General features: G+C 37.9%; 2 pseudogenes across 2 annotated transcripts in view; one reads left to right on the plus strand and one right to left on the minus strand.

The window, feature by feature from the left end:
* The window catches only part of LOC148731781 (FYVE, RhoGEF and PH domain-containing protein 4-like), a 102,849-nt pseudogene extending 80,034 nt beyond the window's left edge, over positions 1-22,815 (plus strand). The window contains exons 7-14 of the transcript XR_016002055.1: positions 14,522-14,572; positions 15,176-15,234; positions 16,265-16,355; positions 17,464-17,522; positions 19,157-19,843; positions 20,426-20,485; positions 21,050-21,147; positions 21,893-22,815. The product of XR_016002055.1 is annotated as an FYVE, RhoGEF and PH domain-containing protein 4-like (transcript). The remainder of the gene's footprint in view (positions 1-14,521; positions 14,573-15,175; positions 15,235-16,264; positions 16,356-17,463; positions 17,523-19,156; positions 19,844-20,425; positions 20,486-21,049; positions 21,148-21,892) is intronic.
* On the minus strand, positions 485-7,599 carry LOC148731787 (uncharacterized; annotated as a pseudogene). Its single transcript, XR_016002018.1, has 6 exons — positions 7,286-7,599; positions 3,132-5,730; positions 2,420-2,461; positions 2,130-2,335; positions 1,702-1,803; positions 485-667 (listed from the first exon to the last, which is right to left on the minus strand). The product of XR_016002018.1 is annotated as an uncharacterized LOC148731787 (transcript).
* Positions 22,816-24,496: the final 1,681 nt, after the last annotated feature.

Consider the following 24,496-nt stretch of genomic DNA (forward strand, 5'->3'; position numbering starts at 1 on the left):
TGAAAAATTCAAAATCAATTATCATTCCCACGACGAATTTCCGGAGTTTCACTCCCCAATTTTCATTTTTTTTTCCCTTGGAAACCATCATCGAGTCACAATAATGCCATTCTCTAAATTGTAGCTTTAATTTCGAACACTCACCGCGGGTATTGTGATTATGAACATGATGGCCTGCACAAGAGGGTTATATTTTTCTCTTTATTGCCAGGTGTAAGAAAGTACGTGGGATGGGCGGGGAAACTGCGAGGCAAGCGCAAGTAAATTGCGGGGAAAAACTGCTGGATAAGACTCCGGATAAAATGCGGATAACTTACGGGAAAAGAGCAGTAAAAGTTCTGTAACCGTAAGGGAAAACCACTATTAGCCTGGGGCAATCTGCTGCTTGAATGCGAGAAAAGCGCAAGGAAAGTGCAGTTAGCGTGCTGGTGACGTGAAATAGACTGCAAAGAACTATACAAAACATTGATTCTTACTCACAAGACCAAATCAAACCGTCAGATTTTATTTCATGTTACAATGATGACTAGGAATCTTACGAAGAAGATTATGCTTCGTCTTTCGGCACGCACTGCCTTATGGGAAAGGGAATCTTCTCGATCGGAAGTGTCACGTGAGTCGTGGTTTTACAAACCAAATGTTCCTGACAGCCGCACTTATGCACGCTCTAAAAGTTGAATAAAAAAATAATGCCTGGTTAGGAAAGTAGATCGGGTTCATTACAGTAGCGGAATAAACGAAGAGTCCTGTGAGTGTGAATGCCTGTTTACTTTCCAGTGAGATTTCGGTGGTCTATTCTAACTTTTGAAACACCATTTTTATAGCTCTATATTTTCCATTTCCCAAAGCCTACCTATGTATTTACCCTTTCAGAGCGTCCCAAACAACATTGACTCGTTTTGGTGGCTCGACTTAGCTATAGAAGTTGGAACAATTTTTAGCTGTAGGAAAAGGAACAATACGTATGATGGACGATCCTCGCAGTAGATAGCGCTATTTGAGCAATAGCGAAATTCAGACCTGAAAAAAATCAGGCCTGTACGAGCCTGATTTTTTTCAGGTCTGAATTTCGCTATTGCTCAAATAGCGCTATCTACTGCGAGGATCGTCCATCATACGTATCAAATACCGCAGTTCAAAATATATGATTTTCATATATTTATTCTATCTCAAAAGGAACAATCTTTAAGGAGTAGACAAACACTCCTCAGGGGGTGGGCCTTGGGCACTCTAAATTTCACTTTCTTATTTTGGACCCTCATTGTTCCCTTCCAGTTTTTACACCCCCAAACCAGTCTGTTCTCAGACCTCAGTTTGTTCTCAGATCGCGTGATTCGACCGAGACAAACTTATGAAAGACTGGGGAATAGGCATCAGCATCAAAGGACACCCGCCTACCATCCAAGAGCGCTTCTCGATTACATGTTGTAAAGATCAAAAGTTTATGTAGTCAAAACAGCCAATCAGAACTAAAGAAATATTACAAGGAGCCAATAGGAACTCAAAGCGAACACCGAAACCCCCTGAACAACTCTAAATGGGGGACCAGTCGCGATTGGTTTTCATTTTGAATCTGGTTGGTTGGGAAAAAGACGCAAGCTTTCTTAACCAATCACAGAGTGATGTAGAACAAAACCAGAGTGATCCACGATTCTTTCAACACTTAATAACAATTGAACTATTCACAGTTATTGCACTTACCCTGAGGTAACAAGTGAAGTATTTCAGCAACTTCAGGCTACATCGCTTGTTAAACAGACAACAGGTGTTTGGCCAAAAACAGTCGGCTACCGTAGTGCATCTCTTAAATCAAAGTTGAACAAAGGCAAGATTTTATGATAAGGATTTTTCCTCGTTCAAAGAAACAGCATAATTTCTGATGTTTCCAAAAGACCAGAAAAACAATTCTTATTATAAGGTAAAACAGAGTTTTGCTAGAACCGTTGTAACACGATCTCTCTCGACTACAAGTTTTTCTAAACGCAGCGAGGAAAAAATAATTCAAATTTTTGCCTAAGTTCTGACAGTTTCTGATCCAATAGAAATAAGAAGGAAAACCTTGCAAGGACAAAATACACAATTATTTTCTCTGTTTTTTCATTTCATTTTTTCATTATCAGTTTCCTCACCTTGCCAGGATAAAATCTTGATGCCGGGTCCAGTACTGCACTGCCAGGGTCCAAAAGTTTCACTGACATCAACAAGTTAGTTTCTCGACGACGATGGGCTCATTGATCGGCATGCATTGCTTCACTTCAGCTGTTTGTTCTCCTATGTCAATTTCCCGTGTTACCTTGCAGGCTAAGCCCGGTGCACAGTTACAATTGGGATTTTCCTGGGAATGAAAAGAAAACAGCTTTAGGTTAGGAGCTTAAGAAAAACGGCGATATTCTCGCAAATGTCAAAGTTCTAGACTTACCAAAGTGTCGCACGCTGAATACTTCGGCAAACTGGAGTAAGCCTAACAAAGATAATAAGTTTGATTTCCAACTAAGAAGAGTTTTACACCTACATCTTAATCTTATCTAAATCAAGAGTATCGTTATTTAAGCTGAGATTGCTAACTCTGTTGAATCCGTCGGTTTACTCCAACCTTAATCATCCCTTTAGCAATTGAAAATCAAAACAGATCGCTTAAATTTTCGTTTTAGTATCAGTGTGTGAATAAAATTTCTACGCAAACTGTCACTCACGGTTAAATCATCTACATCTTTCCTTTTCACAAAATATGTTCTCCTCCTTTTCGTCCAGTTAGTATCGATACCCCCGTGTTTTTTTATGCAAAGAAATTGGAGGCAATCAAATTGAATTACACCAGGACATTTTAGTTACACTGCACCACTTAGCCTTATCGATAACTACCGCTCTAACCTAGTATCTTTAAACTCTTTTAGCCCTAAGATCATGTTTACCAATTCACCTTACCTTCTGCCATACAATTCTTATGATGTTAGTTTGGGGAATCTGGTATTGTATCAACTAATAATCTCCCAATTGATGTTTTCCTTTATTTTAAGGATAACTTCTGTCCTATTCACTCAAGGAAGTTAAAGGATTAACAACTTGGTTTAGAGCGTTTCTGGTTCCGAAACGAAAAGTGATCTCTTTCAAGCTTTATATGAACAACTTACCAAAGACAACGAAAAACACAGCGTCAGGACTGCTACGGTTTTCATTTTGAGGACCCACATCTAATCGAAATTAAATGGCGGAACCTTGAGGATCGAAATTGACTCAATTTTAACTGAGTAAAACTAGATTGCCGGGTCAATTATTTTTAAACGTTTTTGTCACGTGATCGCAGATTTCGCACAATGCTATTGAGAACCTCTTTGACAGGCTTTTGAGTAAACATAGCTGGATCATGTCAATCTAATAACAGACATGACAGAGTTCCAGGGCTTTAAGAAACTTTTCAAAAGGAAATGAAGATGTATGCCCTCTGCAGAAACATTAACCGGCCTCTTATTGAAAACGTTAAATTGTCGTTTAGCGCATTGTTGTTATTTCTTACGAGAAAACGGCGGGGAGGGCTTAAGACTATGAGTCATCGCTTAGAATCCATAAGTAACCGTTGATGAAACATAAAAGAGTTTTAAGTTTGGTTATGCTTTTAAAAGCAACACCACTTTTATTAGCATCCTTTTTACTTCTTAGAAGTACAACGTACAATCTCTTAAACATGTTATCGATTGTTAATTCAGAGGACCTGAGAGCCGTTGATGAAACATAAAAGAGTTTGAAGCTTACACTACTTTTATGTGCTTCCTCTACAGTTCTTAAAAGTACAACGCACGTACTCTTAAACATGTAATCGATTGTTAATTCAGCCTGTGTCCAGCTCGCGCGAATTCAATTAATCTATCACAGTCGTAAAGAGCTTGTAAATGACTAATAATAACAAATTTAAACGTGTAAGCTTACTGTAAAATTACGAAATTAAAAGTTAAAATACTCGAAACCTACCGAAAGTACAACTCACAATCACCAAGTTGTAGTTCGCTGACGAGGTTAGCATACTCTTCCTAAGCTGCTCGACGTTGATAGATATCACGAACCCAAAATTTCTTTCTTTTTCGAACGATATTATTCCTGTATTGTCTCTGCCTGCGCAAAATAATGATTAATAAGAGCCAAAGTTGCTCGTCGTCCGCCATGTTGTCTTTGGCGCCCAAAATTTGTACTTTAGCGGGCCTGGAATAAAGCATTGTGATTGGTTTATTCTTCCGCTTCTGCTTATGACTCTGACAATGCAGTTTTCACTAGATCGTAAGCGATGGAGTCATAAGCAGTATTGGAAGAAAATGGAAACGTTCTGATTCTTCCGACTCCGATTCCGTCGAGCTTATGACTCCGCTTACGACTCCGTTTTTCGATTTTCACCAGGTCATAAGCGCTCTTACGACTCCGACTACGACTCTGACTCCGTCGCTTATGAAAACCAGCCTTAAAGGCTGAAAGGACAACCTAACATTTTGATGAACAAAATCTCATTATGAGTATCATGGGAATGTTTAGAGAACAGTATGGAGAATATGCATACTGATGTTTAATATATGAGGCATGACTAATGCAAGCAAAAGGGACCTTACAAGGTTAACCTTGGGTTTCAAGATGACATCAAGAATTACAGCTTCCCCTGCCCGGACCAACACTCAAGGTCTTAAAATAATTGAGAAGAATATGCTGCCTTTTTATAACTTCTTGAAATGGTTAGATATTCTACGCTTCTCAGATAGGGACGAATAAATGGAGGTCCCGTCTCCTGCAGGGTTAGGGGTAGGAGACATTAATTCCCCACGCAAGAGATTACTGTGTGATGGATGTCCTCCCCTGGGGTGGGATGGGTGGGTTGTTGTCTTGCATTTCATACATGAGCCTCTGGCTTGGGCAATATGGGTAACCATGCCCCACGTAAAGGCATTAAACTTTGATTTGACTGATTCCTCGCAAAAGCTTTGATAGTGTTCAGAACTTGTAAGATTTTCAGAAATTTGGGTAATGAGATTGACTAGATCATTACTCCAAGAAAACACAATTAAAAGTGATTTTTTAAAAAGTTAAACAGCCTGATAACCACCCTCTGAGGTAAGCTTACCGTACGAAAAAAACAATTTAACCAACAACCTTAGACGTGAAAACTTCCAAATGCCCAAGATAAACACAGAATGTTATAAGAACACATCTGTAAATAGATTAATTTTGAAATACAACCTTTTATGATATTTTATGCCAGATATATGTAACTAGTTTCTCACATTTTTAATCTTTTTATTATAATTTAGCTGAACTTTTAATCCTTTCATCCTGTAACATTAGATACGTATTTTTATCTAATGGGCAATGAAGACATTTATTATTATCATAATATTATTATTATTGAAGATTAGAAAAATTGCATGCATTTGACTCTGGAAATTTGGCAGGCATAATTATGATATGATGTACATTATTTGCTATGTGGCAGTTCACCCCTTAAAAATCCTATCGCATCCTTAGAACAATTTCCATAAATGGTGTCTTTGATACGATCCATCAAGTCCTTCTTGTTCAAGGAAGATTCAATATTGAAAGAAGCAGGTGGGACTAGTGCTTCATCGTGTTGTTCTGTTGAAGATTGGCCTCCCTGAGACTGACAGTCACATCAGAGGATTCTTTTTTGTTTGCATTTTGTTTGCTGATATCACTGACTGTAGATTCTTGTTCAATTGGGTTGTTGGCAGAAATAGGCTGTTACAGAGATTGAAGTGATAAATTTTAAAAGTTACAAAAAAAGAAAAAAAATAGGATAGTCAGTTAGCCTATTGCTTCAGTTGATGAGAAACAAAACCCCTGTCCCCAACTGTAAAGAAAATAATGTCCTCCACTAGGGGAATGGGGAAAAGGGTCTGCATTGGCATTTAAAATACTAGCTGGGCCAGGTTGTTCAAAACACAATTAACCTACACTGGAGTTAGTATAAAAATTTTAATTTACTTTTAGTAGCTTTGCAAAGGAATTTTTCATTTGCATTTTTTTCTGTCAGTTTCGAGAAATTTAAAACCAAGGTTAACCTACGTTAGATCAAGGTTAACCCCCTTTTGAACCCCCCTTACAAAATGGATTTTGGAATTCCTAGGATTATCCACAGATTCCTGAGTATTTTTTCTAGGAATTGCTAGAAATAAGAGGTGTGAATTTTCATGGTAAATTCTGAATGGAAATTCCCAATTGCAACCACTCTGGTTCTAAAAATCTAGAAATACCCAGATATTCCAAGTTCATAGCCAACAGGACTTGGATTTCTAAGCAATTCGTAGAAATTCCAACTCACAGCACCAATCACTTCCCTGAAAGACTATAAATCTAAAAACTTGCCAGAAATTCCTAGGAATTTGCAGGAATTTCTAAGAATGTTCAAGAATTACTGGGAATTTAAGGAAAACTTTGAGATAACTAAATATAAAATGAATACATGCATTAACTTCCAACTAAAAATTCAATTAGTCAAATGAAATTTATTTACATGTTTAACTCAGGTTTAGATGTAAAATATTTTATATTCTATGGTCTATTAACATCAACGTGTAGTAATATTACAGTGAAATTTGATTTATTTTTCTTTTCTAGAAAACTTCATAAAAACTATCCTCGATTACAGGTATTTATTTAAAATAGTCCTAATCAATCATTCAATTTGGTTTGACAAAAATTGTGAATAAAATCGGTTGATTCCTTTCCATGAAATAAATTAACTTGAATTATGTTTATTGCAATAAATACTATCAGTCACAAAATGATACAAATGGTATTTACCCTTTCCTGTGAGAGTCAGGCTTTGACTTAATTTTTTGTGGTTGTAATTTCTTTGGATAAAACACTTATGCGTTAGCATTCAAATGTAAGCTGCCAAGCAGCATTTTCATGTATACTGTTTGTTTTTGTTGCGATTAGAACTGCAAACTGAAATTCAAAGATTTCTACTCAATTTTGACCCAATTAACACTCTTGGGAGTGAAGCTAGGGCTTAATAACAGTTAAATAATTGATTTTTTCATCAGAATCGTGTTGTAACTGTAACAACAAGTTGTAATATAGTTATCCTAAACTGCAGGCTTAGCAGCTGCGTCTTTTTTTGCTGGGGTCGCAGCTTGTCCAACGTGACTAAAATAAATTATCCTGAAACCTTTAACTTACTGATAGATTTGATTCATTTTTAAGCGTAAGATTAAGAAACTGTCGCATGCAACTCACCGATTCGATTCTCAGTTTTGATCATGTACTGAATATCGCAATTTATACTCACCACCAGCTTTCAAAATCGTAGCTTTATAAATGGCCCCTCGACCCTTGTCACTTGTTTGTACTTTTATGTAGTCGATATGTGAACAGTTGTCCCTTCTTTTAACTTCACGGCGCCAACAACTTGCTTTTCATCTAAAACACTCACGCCGTTCTCGTCTTCCCATCGAACGACGGTAAAAACCCATCTTTTTTAGGGATGTTGTTTTAAGCTAATCAGTCAAGAAGAGAAATAACAACGTAATCGCAGTTGACAGATGAAAAGTACATTCAAAGATGAGCGCTAATTGAAAGTTTCTTTGTTTCTGCTCGGGCATGATCACGTGTGTATTTTGGGAATGGTCATTGGTTAGTTAAGAGAGTCCGCTGGCTTGCCCGACTGCAGTCTCAAGAGAAGCGTACAAGCTTACAGGATTGTAGAACATCCTGACTTATCTCAACGTTGCTCTGCCTTTTGGACGATGGATACCCTTGGATCCACGTTCTGACGTTGATATGAATAATGATGTGAACTCACTTTATGCAGAAATAATCGACATGAATCGAACGTATTACAAATGCACGATTTGGGGCAAAAAGTTGTCGAGGAAACAAAGACTCAAAACCCCCTTGAATTGTGTACACAGCAAAGGTGAGGAATGACACAAGCCAGTCACAATTCTAAATGTGATTACAAACGTGTCGAATTTACCTTGTTTCAAAAAAAACTTAGAAAAAATCCAAATTTTGAGTACAAAGACAACTAGTCTCTGCGGAGTTCTATTGTTATCGCTATTGTTTTCATGACAATAACAATGACAATGACAATAACTTTATTTATACTTGAATTTAAGATAGCAAATACATGCTAATATCTCCGAGTCAAATGACCAAAATTTAAAATTAATCTAATTACTATCTTTATTACAATCCATTTTGAAATCACTGGTGGTCCCTGTAATCTGATTGGCACTAATTGGTGCGATTTATTCCCAAATCGCACCATTTTTTGCTCTAAATCGCATCATTTTACGCTTGACTGAGTTTTTGACACATGATGTCAGTCTTTCTGTTTTGCACACAAAATAAGGTGTAAAAGCATTTCAGGTTCCGCTTTTTATTTAAAAACCGGCTTAGTACTGCATCACTAAATTACTTGAATTGACCAAGTCCTGTATTTGGGGCGATTTCAAAATGGATGTAATAAAGTGGTAATTGAACCTCGTGTGGTGCAATTTTGGTCTGAAATCATACTTGTGATTTCAAATTGAACTTGCGCTGCACGCTTGTTCAATTTTGAAATCACGCGTATGATTTCAGCCCAAATTGCACTCCACTCAGTGCAATTACCTTTATAAATACTATCTATATATAAAATACAAAATAGAATTCTAAAGCAAAGGATATTAAAATATAATTTCTAAACAAGATGAAAACTAAGTAAAGTTTATTCTACAAGTCGAATTTCAATTTAGAAATTTTGGATTTAAATTGACTTAATTCGTGTAGCAGTCTTATGTTATTGGGAAGAGAGTTCCATAGCTTACTACCCTGATAGGCCAATGAGTGGAGGCCATAGCTAGTGGTATTAACCCTGGGTACCATAAGAATATTATCCCCTCTCAGGTTAATCTTGCAGTTGCATAAAGTAAATAACCTAGAAATATATTCTGGAACCAACCCATGCAAAGCTTTAAATACCAATGTTAAAATATTATGAATTCTTCTATTAAATAAAGTGGGATGCTTAATATGCAGTAATAATTCCTCATACGAGCTTTTATCATCATTGTAAATAAAGCGCAACGCACGTTCATTAAGTTGTTCCAATTTGTCGGAATTACCTTTTCTGCAATGATGCCATACAATAGAGCAATAATTTAAATGAGGCAAAAGATAAGCATTATATAATTTAACCTTGGCATGGATGTTAATTTATTTCTTATGTCTTTGTAAAACTTGAATTTGCTTGCTAACTTTCTCTGCTATGTTACCTATATGTTCATTAAACTTTTAAGTCATGATCAAGGTTACACCCAGTAGCTTAACACCCCCCACAAAACTGATCTCCTGTCTCCCAATGGAAAAACAGGGTATAGTTGTGTCATTGCTCTTACCCAGCCACATGGTAGCACATTTATTAGGATTCATCACAAGGCCATTAGAGCAAAACCAAGAATGAGCAGTGACAAGATCAGTTTGTAGTTGTCCATGTAGTAGGGAAACATCGTTATTAATATCAAAGATCTGATTATCATCAGCAAATGAACTTATTTTGGACTGAAGACTAGATAATAGTAAATCATCCAGGTAAATATTAAAAAGAAGGGGACCTAATACAGACCCTTGAGGAATTCCTCTAAGAAGAGGACTCCAATCTGAAAATTGATCGCCTAATTTTTCTCTCTGTAAGTGATCAGTTAAGTAATTACCTATAAATGCACAACTTTTGGATGATATACCATAGGCAGCAAGTTTGGCTAAAATTAAACCATGTGGCAAGCTATCAAAGGACAGATCATTGAACAAAGACTGAATGCATAATTAATGTATGGGGTTATTAATGTACTACTCTTGCCAGCAAATTTTGTTTTTCGCTCATTTAATGTGTTCCTCCGTCCCCGGGACCAAAGCGTCTGTGATTTGCCATATTCAATTTCAGTGAAAAGGTACAGAACATTTTGAAATAGGATTAAAAAAAATGTGGATTGATCATACAAAGATCGCTCTGGAAAAAAAAAGTATTTAGAAATAAAAAATTCGGAGACATGCTCTTGTTGTTTAAATCTTAATAATATACATGAAAAAATTTCTCAGTTCTGATTGGGTAAGATGAATCCAGTTTTCAGTTAATTCAGTGCAGAAGAGAGTTATATCAGTGCAGAATTGGGTTAATTCAGTGCAAAGAAAGAAACAAACCAGACATTCTGATTGGTCAGAACGTTTGGTCGATATCCATGTCAAGGTCAATGTCAAGGCCAATTTTACTTTTTAATTAGAAAAATCTACTTGTCCTTTGAACCAGGCCTTAAGAAATGGTATGAACCTCCAAAACTGATTTCCAGCTTTCTTTGATTTATGGAATTTAAGAGTCTCTTTTGCATGACTTTCCAGTTACCTTTTATTGATTTGGGTCACCAATTGAAAACAGAAAAAAGTTGAGCTCAGAGCCCTACCAGCACAAATGATCATCTCAGATCTTGAGATAATTTTACTGAAATGATTTGCTTTATTTTTTTTTTGTTTGTTTTGTTTTGTTGTTTTTTTTGAAAACTAATTGTTTTTAATTGATTTATTTTATTTACAGTTATGTCAGAAGACTGCACCTTCTTGATCAGGTAAGGCGTAAAAAATGAAGTCAATACTTGTTAGACAGGGACTACACAATTTCCCTAATGAAGGAAAAACAAAGGCAGGGAAGAGAAACACTCCTATTGCATTTATTGTAATCAAATTTAGCTAGAAAATTTTGAAAGGGGGCTGACCAGATACAAGGTTTCTCACTAAAATCTTATCTTATATATTTGTTACATCTTTCAAATACAATAAACAGTCAATGTTGTGTCAGTGCAGTCATTTTGGTGGTTATGTATGGAACACTTTTTGATGAAAATTTATTCTGCAATTGTGGATCTGGCTTTAATCATTACTTTTAACATTTTAATAAATATTAGTTAGCAGTATTTTATCAACTATTGTTAACAGGGTACAATTGTAATGTTCATTTCTTTTGTTTACTGGAAACAATTTTCAAAGTACGTAACTTTGATTGGAGCAATTGTAAATTTGTCATTCAATGAACTCCTTTCCTACAGAGAGGGAGAAAAAGTTTTCTGTGAAAATATCAAACAATGGCTGTGGGGAAGACTTTGATCTTATTGGCTTCCTTTAAAATCCCAGGCCAGGGTTAGTGTGAAATTGGATTTCAGATTTGATTGCTTTGAAAGAAAACTCAATACGATTCTATTTGTCTACAATTTGATGATTGAGTACCATGATAACTACTAAAAACATATTCATTACCCCTGGTGCTCACCCGGGTTTTGGTTATTTAAAAAGGGTTCTGTATACACCACTTTCATAAATGGCTGCCGGATTAATATTCTTTTGCCTAAATTTAAATTAGCCCTTCTGGCCTCGCTTGAGATAATGTATTCTTTTGAATTTTGTACTGGAAAACGAGGCCAGAAGGGCTAATTTAAATTTAAACAAATGAATATTAATCTGGCAGCCATTTATGAAAGTGGTCTATATTTGACATTTATTTATTTGTTTCATGTCATGTATAGGTCTTTTACCAGCAAATTAATAACCAGTGCTGTGCAACAAGGCTTTTACTTCTGTCGGGAAGTTCTTAATGACATTTTCTCCAACATTCAAGCTATTCACCAACTACACAGAGATTTCTTGTTGCCTAAGTTGGAGGTGAGGATGAAAGAATGGTATAATTATGTTTACGTTTTGGTTACTAGATATATTCAATCAAAGTTAAGAAATTAATACATATCTAATGAATATTTAATGAAGCCAAAGACAGTAAGCCTTCATCCAGTTTCATTTTTGGAATTGAATTATATAGTGCTTCTTTCTCATCAATAGAAAGAGTGCTCCCAACTTCAAGGCTGCAATGAGTTGGTCAGCCTTGGTAGATTGACCACGGTAAAGGGTTTCTGACATGTTGAGTGTTAACCCTTGGTCATAGAGAAGGGCTCTGAGAAGAATATTTCAAGTGTCTCTTCAGCTCTTCCTTTGGACAAGCTGATACTCAAAATGTTAGCTTCAGAATCTCTTTATGGTGGCCAATCTACATTATCAACTGAGCTGATAAAACCAAATTGTCTTGTTATACCTCCCCATGGACCCAGCACCACAGTTTCTCTAGAAAGGTAGAAAGATAAAAGCCTGTTTATGAGCCAAGTGGCCCATCCAGCCAGCACTTAAATCCAGTTTCTGTAGCATAAAGCGACTAGGAGTATTTCTACTCCTCCCTGGATGGAATGCTAGTCGAACCCTAACCCCAGTGTTTAATTCGCCAGTTCTCATTTAGTCTCCAAGAACACAACATAAAAGTTCCCTTCAAGGGTTCGAACCCAGACCACTTGATCTGGAGTCAACCATGAGGCCATCACGCCTCCAGTTTCTCTTAGGCTAGAAACTTACCCGCTTTATTCATCAGTCGGTTCATCATTCAGCTAGACATTCAATGGTCATTTAGACAGTCAGTCAGTCAATTAATCCATTAATCATTTGGTCAGTCAGTGACTTCGTCAGTCAGTCAGTCAGTCAGTCTGTCAGTCTGAGTCAGTAAGTCCCTCAGTCAGTCAGTCAGTCAGTCACTCAGTCATTCAATCGGTCAGTCAGTTAATCAATTATTTAATCAATCAATTAGTCAGTCAGTCAGTCAGTCAATCAGTTCTTAACATGTATTTGATGAATTTGCTTGATTCTCTGGCTTGTAGGTTTTCATTCATTTATTGACTTAGAATAATTATTTATTTACTTTTATCAGGGGCACCAATAACCAAATTGGGAATATTCTAAAAGGATTGGCTCCATTTCTAAAAAGGCAAGTGTTTTTCAAATTATTTCGCATACACATTGTTAATTTCGTTTTTGCACATTCTTACGTCATGTTATTTATCTGAGGGATTCACAATCCAGAAGTGAACCCAGGGCTTGACACTAACATTAGCCCACTAGCCACAGACTAATAGAAATTCAGTTTTGGCGTGTAGTTTTCGATTTCCAACAAGCCAGTTTGGCAAGTAAACAAACCGATATTATAGTAACATCTGAGCTGTCGCTAGTCACTTGGCTAGTAAATTGAAAAGTTAGTGTCGAGCCCTGAAGAAGCTCTTGATTGTTTGACAAATTCTCCTTGTCAGCATCTAAGGAAATGTATAGAGAACAGTATGGAGAATATCCATACTGATGTTTGGGTGTAGATCATGGCTTTGAATCCTGTTGTTGCCTCGAATTGTAGTGAATTCTTTTACAGGTTAAAAAAAATGGATAATTTCAATTCGTATAGATCATTGTCTTTTACAACCGTCAATTTAAACTATCATTTGATTCCATTTTCCCAAGCCTTATTAATTCCAATTATAATGTTGTTTTTGTCATTTTGTGCTTCTTTAGATGTAACTATACACTGTATGTTGGAAACTTCGACAAAGCAACAGTAACTTTAGCATCCTGGATAAAGAAGTCACCAACTATGGCGACTCTTATTGAGGAAATCCAAGTACGTCACACAATTAGAGAAATTTTCAATTGAGCGTCCAAAGTGACCCGAGACTGCTTTGGTTTTGCTTTATTTTGCTTTGTGATTGGTCCAGAAAACCTCCGCCGCTTTCTCAGCCAATCAGGTTCAAAACTAAAACCAATCACGACCTGATCGCTGGCGTTTTCCCACGCTTTAGGAAGTTTTCTTGTTTTTCACATCGAGCTCTCGTCGGTTTTCGTTTTATAACACGTTTGCAAAAATAACATGCTTTGCTATTATGTCTCGCAAAAGTTATCCACAACAACCAAGTCAAGTGGAGCAATTAATGTCGTTTTTAGGTGCCATGAGATTATCAGAAGTTAATTTTGTATCTTCTTACTGGAAGTAAAACGTCTCCTCACGTTTTTGATGAATTATCCAGAAGCCACACTACCCTCTCGACCAATCAGATGCAACACCGAAACCAACCGAGGCTCGGTTACCCGTTTATCCCCCGCTTTATGTAGGTTGCAATTTTTTGCGGCTTTGAAAATTCCTTTCGATGTGATGGGCCGTTTTCATCTCTGTTGTTTGAAATGCGCTTTCCCTGCGTTATTGGCGGTTTTGTGCGCGGTTTGAAACACTGAGAGGTAAAGCCGCGAGTGGGAATAAGTCTTTCCGCCTGAAACCTCTCGTAGACATATCGACATAACTGTTCGCTAACGTGCGTGAATGCATTTTCGCGATTGACTGAATACCACTGTATATAAGCGGCTAAATTTCGGCAAGAGTGCAAGAATGAAACCTGGTCAAGTGCAAAAGATATTTTGTACCCCTGGTGATGGACAATCTGTGGCGAAAGTTTCAATCTTTACCTCTTTGCTTACGTCTCAACCTGTGTAAAAAAAATTCATGGTATTTTAGTAGTGCCATGGTTTCATGTGTGCGCCCGCGAAAAAAAAAAACGTTTTTCAGTTCTGTATGTTGAGTCTGACGGGAAAAGAGAATTGTCTGTCCCTGTACTTTGTTGATATTTTTACTCATTGCTTTATTCAGACTATGTCGCAAAGCTACCACAGGACTCTCCTGACTTGAAGAACACTTCAGGTATGCTGACCCTTTTTTTCTTGTTTCGTAACACCCACATCCTCTCATGACGGAAAGATGTAAGGCTAATTCCCCCTTTGCTTTAGCCTTTATACCGGGGTACCCCCAGCCCACCCTCCCCCTCCCTACGGGGATCAGAAGGAGGAGGTTTCACAGGTGGCCCAAGCCAAAGCTCAGTAAATCTGTCTGTACTCTATTGTTGTTACACAGCAATAACATATATAAGGATTTTATCGGGAATATGATGGTAATTAAAAAACAAAAATTATCCAAGATTTAGGTTAAAAACAATAGCGGACCTCGGTTCCTTTAGCCCTGATATTTCTACTGTTGCAAAGTGAAAACGTGTGTAATCGTATATCGAGGTTGGGCTGCCTGTGCTAACATGCATTATGTGACAAGTTTCAGAGAAGTATCGGTGACTGACGTATTAGCCTGTATCTTGATGTGGTGGGATTCATTACAGAAATATCCCTCTTTTTTCCTTAATTCCTTACATCTTTCCCATACGGTTCAACCAACCAAATTTTATCTCTTTCTGTCTCCCCTCTTTTTTTGAGGTGCTGTCAAAATCAATTTTTTTTTGTTTTGTTTTTATTTTAGATGCTTTAAAAATCATCTCTGCTTCAGCACAGCATGCCAGTGACAGCATGAAGAAAACGGTAAGTCTTAAAGTTAAATCTGGAATTTTTTCTGAGGCACAGAACTGTTGCTTGTAATTTTTTTGTGCCAACCTTTTCTTCCTCGTGTCGATTAGGTGGCAATCTTTCCTTGCCTTTCTTTTACCGAATTAAATTGTAACTTAGGCCCTGTTTACAAGCAGGTAGGGTAACCCTAGTGCTAGGGTTACCCTGGCAGGAGGGTTACCCTAACGCTCCCACATTTCTTCTTTTTTTCATCGACGTGTTTACATGGCAGCTAGGGTTACCCTAGCACTAGGGTAACCCAAGCTGAGCACTAGGGTTACCCTAGCGGTAGGGTAACCCTAGCTGCCTTGTAAACGCTCTGCTGGGGATAACTCGCCTACCCGGGACAACTTTTTACTTGTTTCCAGACCCTTTGAACATTGATAACAATGCGTGCGGTTACCAAGCATAGGTAAGTTGTCCCAGGTGGTAGGGTAACCCTATCTGTGAGATTTTGCTTGTAAACCCGGGCTATCTTTGACCCGCCTGCTAGGGTAACCCTAGCACAAGGGTTACCCTCCTTGCTTGTAAATAGGGTCTTAGTGACTTAGCCCTTCGTCAGAGCGAATCATTCGCCCTGACGAAGGGCTAGCACTCGAAACGTCAGCTTTTTAACTCTTTTTAAGGTGACCAATTTACAATTTCAACTTGGTTGACAAAACCAAATTAATTACAATTTAAAAAAGTCAGTAATATGCTTCTGACGTCATTTACACTGGATGTTTTAGGGCCGCTAAAAATCCCAGAGTTGTGGGGAATTTTTAAATAACTGATTGGTCCAGGGCTGTCTTTGATTGGTTAGAACCCAGAGTAACCCAATATACTTCTAAAATCATCATCATCATCTTTTTTTTCATAAATATTGAAAGTATAAAATGCTGAAAAATGAGTGAGTTTTGCACAAATTTTAAAAAAATTAGACTAGTAATGTCTTTTCACTATACCTTAATGATATTAATCATAATGATAACAGTTTTATAGTTAAAGTAATTTTCTTTAAAACTAGGAGCGATTCAAGACTCTTTTGGAAATCCAGGAACGAATAGGAGATGATTATCTGCTGATAACTGCTAGTCGTGTGAGTGTCTTGTTCAATCGTTTGAAACTGGTTTTTATTTCATAGATACTGAGACTTACACACGACAAAAAGCCCGCGTAAAATTAGTACGTTAAATCCATTAGCCAATAGGAAACGCAAACGATGAATTTTCGCTGTGAAAAAACGTCGTTCGCCCAATGACAAACGCGAACGACGAAAATTCACTAGTGCACAATCGTGCCCCGCGAGTTTCACTCCGACTCTTGAATCCAACATGGCTAGTTCAAGGTTTGCTTCTTTGGAAGGTTCCATTGAGACTTTTATTGAAGAACAGGAAAACCAGAACACAGCGAAGAAAACGAAACGAGATGTTGCTTTGTTTACAGAGTTCCTTCAAACAAAAGGAGAAGGACAAAGTGAAATAGCTGAAATTCCTCCCGCCGAGCTGAATGAACTTTTGAGTGAATTCATTTTAAGCGTTCGCACAAAAGCAGGACAAGATTACGAAAAAGCATCAGTGGTAGAGAATCAGAGTATCCAGCGACTCCGATGATGACTAAGTTATGTACACTGTAAGTTTGCATTGAATTTTCGTGAAAGTTGCAGACTGTTTTTGACTGATATCGGTTAAGGTTTGCATTGTGTTATTCAGCGTAAAAGCGTATGACGCTGCCTGTTTTCATGATTTAGTGACATTCTGATTTACGACATTTATGACTTGTAAATCTAAGTCAAGTTTTTTTCTCTAAAAGTTGTCATTTACGTCTACATATTTGGATTTGTTATCTTCATTAAACATTTCAAAAGACAAAGAGAACTTTATATTTTACTTGATAATAGCAATTGAATGGGTTTTCTAAACATGCGCGCCCAAATTGTTAAAATTCACCAGCAATTTTTCTTTTCAAAAATATCAATATCTATAAAATAAAGAAATTACACCATGGAAAATGCTTTGTACGATTTTATTCACTCGTTGAGGAGTATCAGAAAACTCACTCGTTCCCAGCGCTCACTCGTTCGTTTTCTGATACTCCCCAACTCGCGAATAAAAATCGTACGCGCGCATTTTCCATGGAGTAATCTCTATATCCCAATCGGTTTTCGATGGCTTTCGTAAATTTGCATCATTGTTGTCGTTCCAGGAATTTGTGATTGGGGGAGAGGCGTTAAGAAGGTTGCGGCGAGGACGACAGACAGTCATCAAGAACGAATATTCATGTTGGTAAGTAAAAGATGTGTCCATGCTCATAAAACTGATGAAGAGAATTCTCTGTATCTGCGATGCCCTCTGTCTAATGTCAGACATTATCCAGCGCTCGACACAGTAGCCCACTAGCCACAGACTAGTAGAAATTCAGTTTTGGCTTGTGGTTTTCAATTTCCACCAGCCAGTTTGGCTAGTAAACAAACTGAAATTGTCGTAACATCTAAAAACATGTAAGATGTCACTAGCCACTTGGCTAGTGAGTTGAAAAGTTAGTGTCGAGCACTGATTGTCGCTCTCTCGAATGAGAACTTAGAACTATATTTCCCGTCTCCTCCTTTACCTGACACTATTAAACAGCTTGAAAACCCTGTCTATTTTAAAAGAAAGATAAATTCTATCAAGACCTATGTCAGGGACATCACCATCCAAAAGGAATGCCCTACAAATTATAAAAGGAACCCTGAATTTACATATTTTTCAAATTATCTGGTTTCTCTTTTAACTTGTATTGTATATTATTTGTAGCTTTATGACAATTGTATTGTAAATTTCTGTTTTCCCTTATTTAGACTTAGTAGTGGTAGGTCCACGTCAGCTGTACAGTTGCATATTTTTTAAAACTTACTTATTAAATAAATATATGTATATGTCTGGAGAGCACGCAGTTCAGAGTTCTAGTTCGGGACTAGCTCCTTAAACTGGTTATATTTGGAACGCCTTTATAGATAGATAGCTTAGATAGATAAGTAGCTTTATAAGGGAGTAAAATCATTGCAGCCCGCGGGCCGGCTGAAATACGACTTACTTTACAATGGGAATAAATTATCTAAGATTAGGTTTACACTAGAGGAGAGTTTTCCGGATTCGTAAATGTTTCCGGATTCATCAATTTTGGAGTATTCGGATTCGTAGGCGTTTACACTGAAAGGATATTCGGATTCCTGACCGTTTACACACAACGACAACTCCGGGAACATTCGAAATGGAATGGTTACCAAGCCCAGTGTTGTTTCGTCGTTCGATCGACAAAGTGAAAATGCCTCCCCCAAAAATGGCTAGAGTAGATCCAGATGCCACTGAGGCAAATTTGAGTTGGACAGATGCCAAGCAGTCTACGTCGTCGGCGACTAAGTGTGGCTGACGTTAAACTTCCTTGCAATAATAATTTGCGTTTCTTCAGAAATACTGCGGTACACATGATAAAATTTATCGCCTGAACATGCAACAAGATTAGGCAACGGAGACCGCCAGCAATGTTAGCACCAGATCCATTTTGGTTTCACCGCAAACTCAAAAGATTGCAGGTGGAAATAATATCCGCGGTTACACGACAAAACTTTCCAGATTCAAAAGTTATCGGATTCAAAGTTCCCACTTTAAATTCCGGATTCAAAATCTCCGGAGACACGACCAAACCGGGAAGTTTTTATTTCGGATTCGTCCACTTTCGTGTAAACGGCAGAATGAATCCGGTACTAAAACGTTTCGGATTCATCACGAATCCGGAACAATTTCCTCCAGAGTAAACCTAGTCTAAGATAACTACAATAAAAGCCGCAAAGTGTAATGTTCGCCTTTAAACGTTTCGCCCCTTTCTACTCTAAAAGGGTAGTAGAAGCTAAATTTGGACCATGTTCTTTGTTTTGCAGTTCAACAACATTCTCCTTTGCTGTGCAAAGTTTCCTGGCACAAACAACTACAAAGTGAAAGTAGAAATGGACTTGTACGGAATGGAAGTACACGACGTGGACGAAGAACTGGAAATAGAGAATTGCTTTCGTATAGTAAGCAAACAAAGAGTCATGGATTTCACCGCAGCGTCCGCCGAGGAGAAAGAAGCTTGGGTGAATAAACTTAAAGAGACCGTGGACGAACTGACAACGAAAAGAGAGAGTTATCGAAGAGGGACCAAGCTTGAAGTCATGGAAGAGGGAGACCTGGGAAAGAAAGCGCCAGCCTGGGTACGAGACGAAGCAGTGAGCAAGTGCATGCTTTGAGACGTCCTGTTTACGAAGTTTCGTCGGAGACATCATTTTCGCGCCTGTAGACGGGTGGTGTGCGGACATTGTTCTGGTTTCAAAGCACCGCTGCAGTATGAGAATGGGAAACTGGAGAAGGTTAGCGAAATTTGTCACAGTGTTCTTGTGAAGGGCTCCAGCGAGAAAGCAGTCAAGGAAGTGGAAGGGAAGGGTCAGAGTGTGTTGAAAATCGGCCAGGAATCAAAGATCTGGCACAGTAGATACTTGAATTTCAAGGCCAAAGGAGATAAAAGCTGGCAGAAGATATGGTTTGTGCTTCCGAGTGACTTTGTGTTGTTGCGGTACAAGGCCTAGAATGTAAAGGCATTATTAGTATCAGTACCATATTGATCACTTCCGAGTCAGTATTAGTACTTACATTGTGGCAATACTAGTAACAACAGTTTTCCAGTATTGGCAGGCAACATCTTGAGGTACTTTTAACTTTATCGAAGACTGACAGGAAGTGTTTCTTAATCAGTGGTAGCATTACTACAGCTAGACGTAAAATAGAGAGAAATTTACCAAGACAAGTTAAACCTATTTTAAATTGTAAATTCGTTGAATTTTTTTAGGTTGGAAACTGGAAACTATTTCGCTAAGTAGGCTGAGAAAAAAAAAAAAAAAAAAAAAAGAAAACGCGATAGCGCTTGTTGCGAGTGCAACAATCAAACTTATTTCTTCGATCGCTCGAGTTTGTTTTTCATGCGTGCGCCAAGATTGTTTAAGCTTCCACCAGCGGTCCCTGCGATTCTCGTTTCCCTGTTTGTGTTTCCCTGGTTGTGCGATTCTCGTTTCGATTCTCGTTTCATTCTCGATTCCCTGCGATTCTCACGAATACTTTCAATGAACTCCACTTTGGTGGAGTTCATTGAAAGTATTTGTGTCTCTTTGATGCAGGACACAAAAGCAGAGTTTAACCTCCCCCTCCCTGGTCACAATGCAGACAAGCCATCTAAGGTAAGTTCTGTTGACAGCACCGTGTAATTCCTGTGAAATGAACCCCTGCATGAAAATCTCCTTTCTTAAAAGTGCGTCAACCGCGTTTTCCCTTGCTTCAGGCCCTTGGCCTGTTGTTTCTTTGAGTTCTGATTGGCTCCTCGTGATTTCTTCCTTTATTCTGATTGGCCACTCTGATCACTTGACTACTGATTTTACGACGTACAATCGCTTAGTTAAGTGCTTTCGATTCTCTGCGATGACTTATTACATTACGACATTTTTACTACAAGTCTTTAGCGAAGCATAAAATGTATGTAAATCGTGTAGACAGTACAGTGTTTCTCTTTCTGAACTACCAAACTTGGCACGGTTTTTAATAAGATTTTAACTTTTGTATGCCTTCTTTTATGGTAAATTGATATTCTTGCAAAGCCTCTCAGTAGATGGCAAAGTTTGTTTTGTTGCAACAAGTAATGCCTCTGTGTTCTAAGCACGCGCTGTTTTACGATGTCGCATTAAAATTATTTTACACGCATCATTGCAAAAGTATTTTTATGTATCTTGTTACATTTTCCATTCTAGGCAGACGAGGTGGACGGCCGAAAAAATGTGTTTAAAGTACATCACAAAAACCTACGAGTGTACTTTTTCGAGGCCGAAAATGGAGAGAACATGCAAAGGTAATAACAACTGACGAAATTTCAAACTCTCCTTGCTAATCAGTATACGTGTCTAGTCAGAATTTGTCAATGAATCAGAGATCGCTATGATGTGATATTTCTACTTATGTTTTAGTCTCCGCGCTAGAATTCAAATCGCGAGGTCTGGGTTCTAGCTCCCAAAATCTGATTGTTAATTCTCTCCTCCAGCTGCTACACATTTCCTTGTAATTTAGTTACGGGAATTTGTTGACGGGTCAAGATGATAATTCTACCTGATAAGTTTGAGAATGCTCATTACCTGTTTGCTGGATAATGTATGGGTATTATAGGTAGAAGATCGTTGTGAATCGACTCCGGAGAATTTAAGTATTAAGTTCCTCTGTCCACCCCAATGAAGACCAGCACATTGTCAGAAGACCTGGCGAAATGGCGGGGGGGAGGGAGTTGGGACGGAAGGGGATGGAAAGGGGATAACTTTTGATAGACTAGAATCCCGTCGAGAGGTGGGTGGGGGTGCGGTAGTCATTGCGACTTGTTACTCTCTGATACAGAAACTGGTGTGATCTCCAGCGGTGTGGTTTAGTATAACTACACTGAAGAGCGCATTGAAGAATGATTTCTCATACCATGGCAGGGGGTAGATAGAGAAAACTGTTCCAGGAGAAGACTGCTGACAATTACGGCTGAATTTTGTCAGATTCTCCACACCTTAATCCAAAGAAATAAGCGGAAAACTGTAAGGAGAGTTTTTATTTCTTATCAGGTGGATGCAACTTCTGGCTCGTGCAATGAAAGCTGAGGAAATTGACGAAAAAAGTCCGGAAAATCAGGAAAGCAGTGAGACTATAGAGGTCACGGTTATTTGAGCCTTATTATATTAATAGCTTCAAAATATTTGAGGAATTGAAAAAAATCCGTTCTCCTGACGAGGTTGCAATTTTCAATAATTTTATTTCACGTTCAGAATTTTTTCAAAATTTACGAGACAGAGACATACGAGACATAATGAAGTCAAAGAATATTATCGGATACTTTCAACAGCTGGTAGGGTGATGAAAGGCAAGATTGATTTGCCAAATATGGTTAGGTTTTTCTTGATCCCTACAAAGCATTACTTGTAACCCTCACAAAGTGTCTCCGATTAATATCACTTATAATATAAAACTGAAAATCAAAAACGCGGTGTTAGTTTCATTAACATTCACGTGTGTGTAAATGAATAATTACCGGTACTTAAATCTAGGCCGCTTATTTTGTGAAATAGAGAAACTGAAATACCACTTACTAACCGAGTTCGATGTCCGTACTGTAAGTTACAGACCGAGTTTTTTTTTTCGAACGGAGAAAACGAGCGAAAAAGGCATAACATATAATACGAACCTGGAAAACGAGGTTACTAAGATATCTCTGGAGTCACAAAACACAGGGAAAAACGGCCCGTTAAATTGAACAATCATAGCACACTTACTAAATGAGAGATCTGGTAACTTATTGAAGTTTTTCATGGGTCGAAAGATGCGGAGATGTGTTCATGAGCTATTGTAAAGAATTGGAGTTGTTGAGGCACTATAAGAAAATTTAACTAAGAAAAGTGTCTGAAGTTAAGAATAGAGATATTTTTTCCTATATATTTTTGTAATATGGAATTTTGTGTATGCGAAGGAAATAAAATGCGTTTTCACTCAGGCTTATATGTCTGTAGTACCGGTTGGAGGGACGATAAATCTAATATTTATCTCTATTTTGAAAGATTCAAAATCAATTATCATTCCCACGACGAATTTCCGGAGTTTCACTCCCCAAATTTTATTTTTTCCCTTCGAAACCATCATCGAGTTACAATAAGGGCATTCTTTAAATTGCAGCTTCAATTTCGAACACTCGATGTTCTTCAATTTCGATGGCCTGCTCAAGAGGGCTATATTTTTCTCTTTATTGCCAGGTGTATGAAAGTATGTGGGATGGGCGGGGAAACTGCGAGGCAAGCGCAAGTAAATTGCGGGAAAAAACTGCCAGATAAGGCTCCGGATAAAATGCGGATAACCTACGGGAAAAGAGCAGTAAAAGTTCGGTAACCGTAAGGGAAAACCGCGATTAGCCTGGGGCAATCTGCTGCTTAAATGCGAGAATAACGCAAGGAAAGTGCAGTTAGCGTGCTGGTGACGTGAAACAGACTGCGAGGAACTATACAAAACACTGATTCTTAGTCACAAGACCAAATCAAACCGTCAGATTTTATTTCATGTTACAATGATTACTAGAAATCTTACAAAGAAGATTATGCTTCGTCTTTCGGCACACACTGCCTTATGGGAAAGGGAATCTTCACGATCGGAAGTGTCACGTGAGTCGTGGTTTTACAACTTTTCTAACTTTTGAAACCCCATTTTTATCGCTCGATAGTTTCCATTTCACAAAGCCTACCTATGTATTTACCCTTTCAGAGCGTCCCAAACAACATTGACTCGTTTTGGTGGCTCGACCTACCTATAGAAGTTGGAACAATTTTTAGCTGTAGAAAAAGGAACAATCTTTAAGGAGTAGATGGACACTCCTCAGTGGGTGGGCTTTGGGCACTCTAAATTCCACTTTCTTATTTTGGACCCTCATTGTTCCCTTCCGATTTTTACCCCCCAAACCAGTCTGTTCTCAGACCTCAGTTTGTTCTCAGATCGCGTGATTCGACCGAGACAAACTTATGAAAGACTGGGGAATAGGCATCAGCATCAAAGGAAACCCGCCTACCATCCAAGAGCGCTTCTCGATTACATGTTGTAAAGATCAAAAGTTTATGTAGTCAAAACAGCCAATCAGAACTAAAGAAATATTGCAAGGAGCCAATAGGAACTCAAAGTGAACACCAAAACCCCCTGAACAACTTTAAACGAGGGACCAGTTGCGATTGGTTTTCATTTTGAACCTGGTTGGTTAAAAAAAAGACGCAAACTTTCTTAACCAATCACAGAGTGATGTAGAACAAAACCAAAGTGATCCACGATTCTTTCAACAGTTAATTAAAATTTAACTATTCACAGTTATTGCACTTACCCTGAGGTAACAAGTGAAGTATTTCAGCAACTTCAGGCTACATCGCTTGTTAAACAGACAACAGGTGTTTGGCCAAAAACAGTCGGCTGCCGTCGTGCATTTCTGAAATCAAAGTTGAACAAAGGCAAGATTTCATGATAGGGATTTTTCCTCGTTCAAAGAAACAGCATAATTTCTGATGCTTCCAAAAGACAAGGAAAACAATTCTTATTATAAGGTAAAACAGAGTTTTGCTAGAACCGTTGTAACACGATTTCTCTCGACTACAAGTTATTAAAAACGCTGCGAGGAAAATATAATTTAAATTTTTACCTAAGTT

This window comes from Stylophora pistillata, chromosome 5 (assembly GCF_964205215.1).
Source record: "Stylophora pistillata chromosome 5, jaStyPist1.2, whole genome shotgun sequence".
Classification (NCBI taxonomy): domain Eukaryota; kingdom Metazoa; phylum Cnidaria; class Anthozoa; order Scleractinia; family Pocilloporidae; genus Stylophora; species Stylophora pistillata.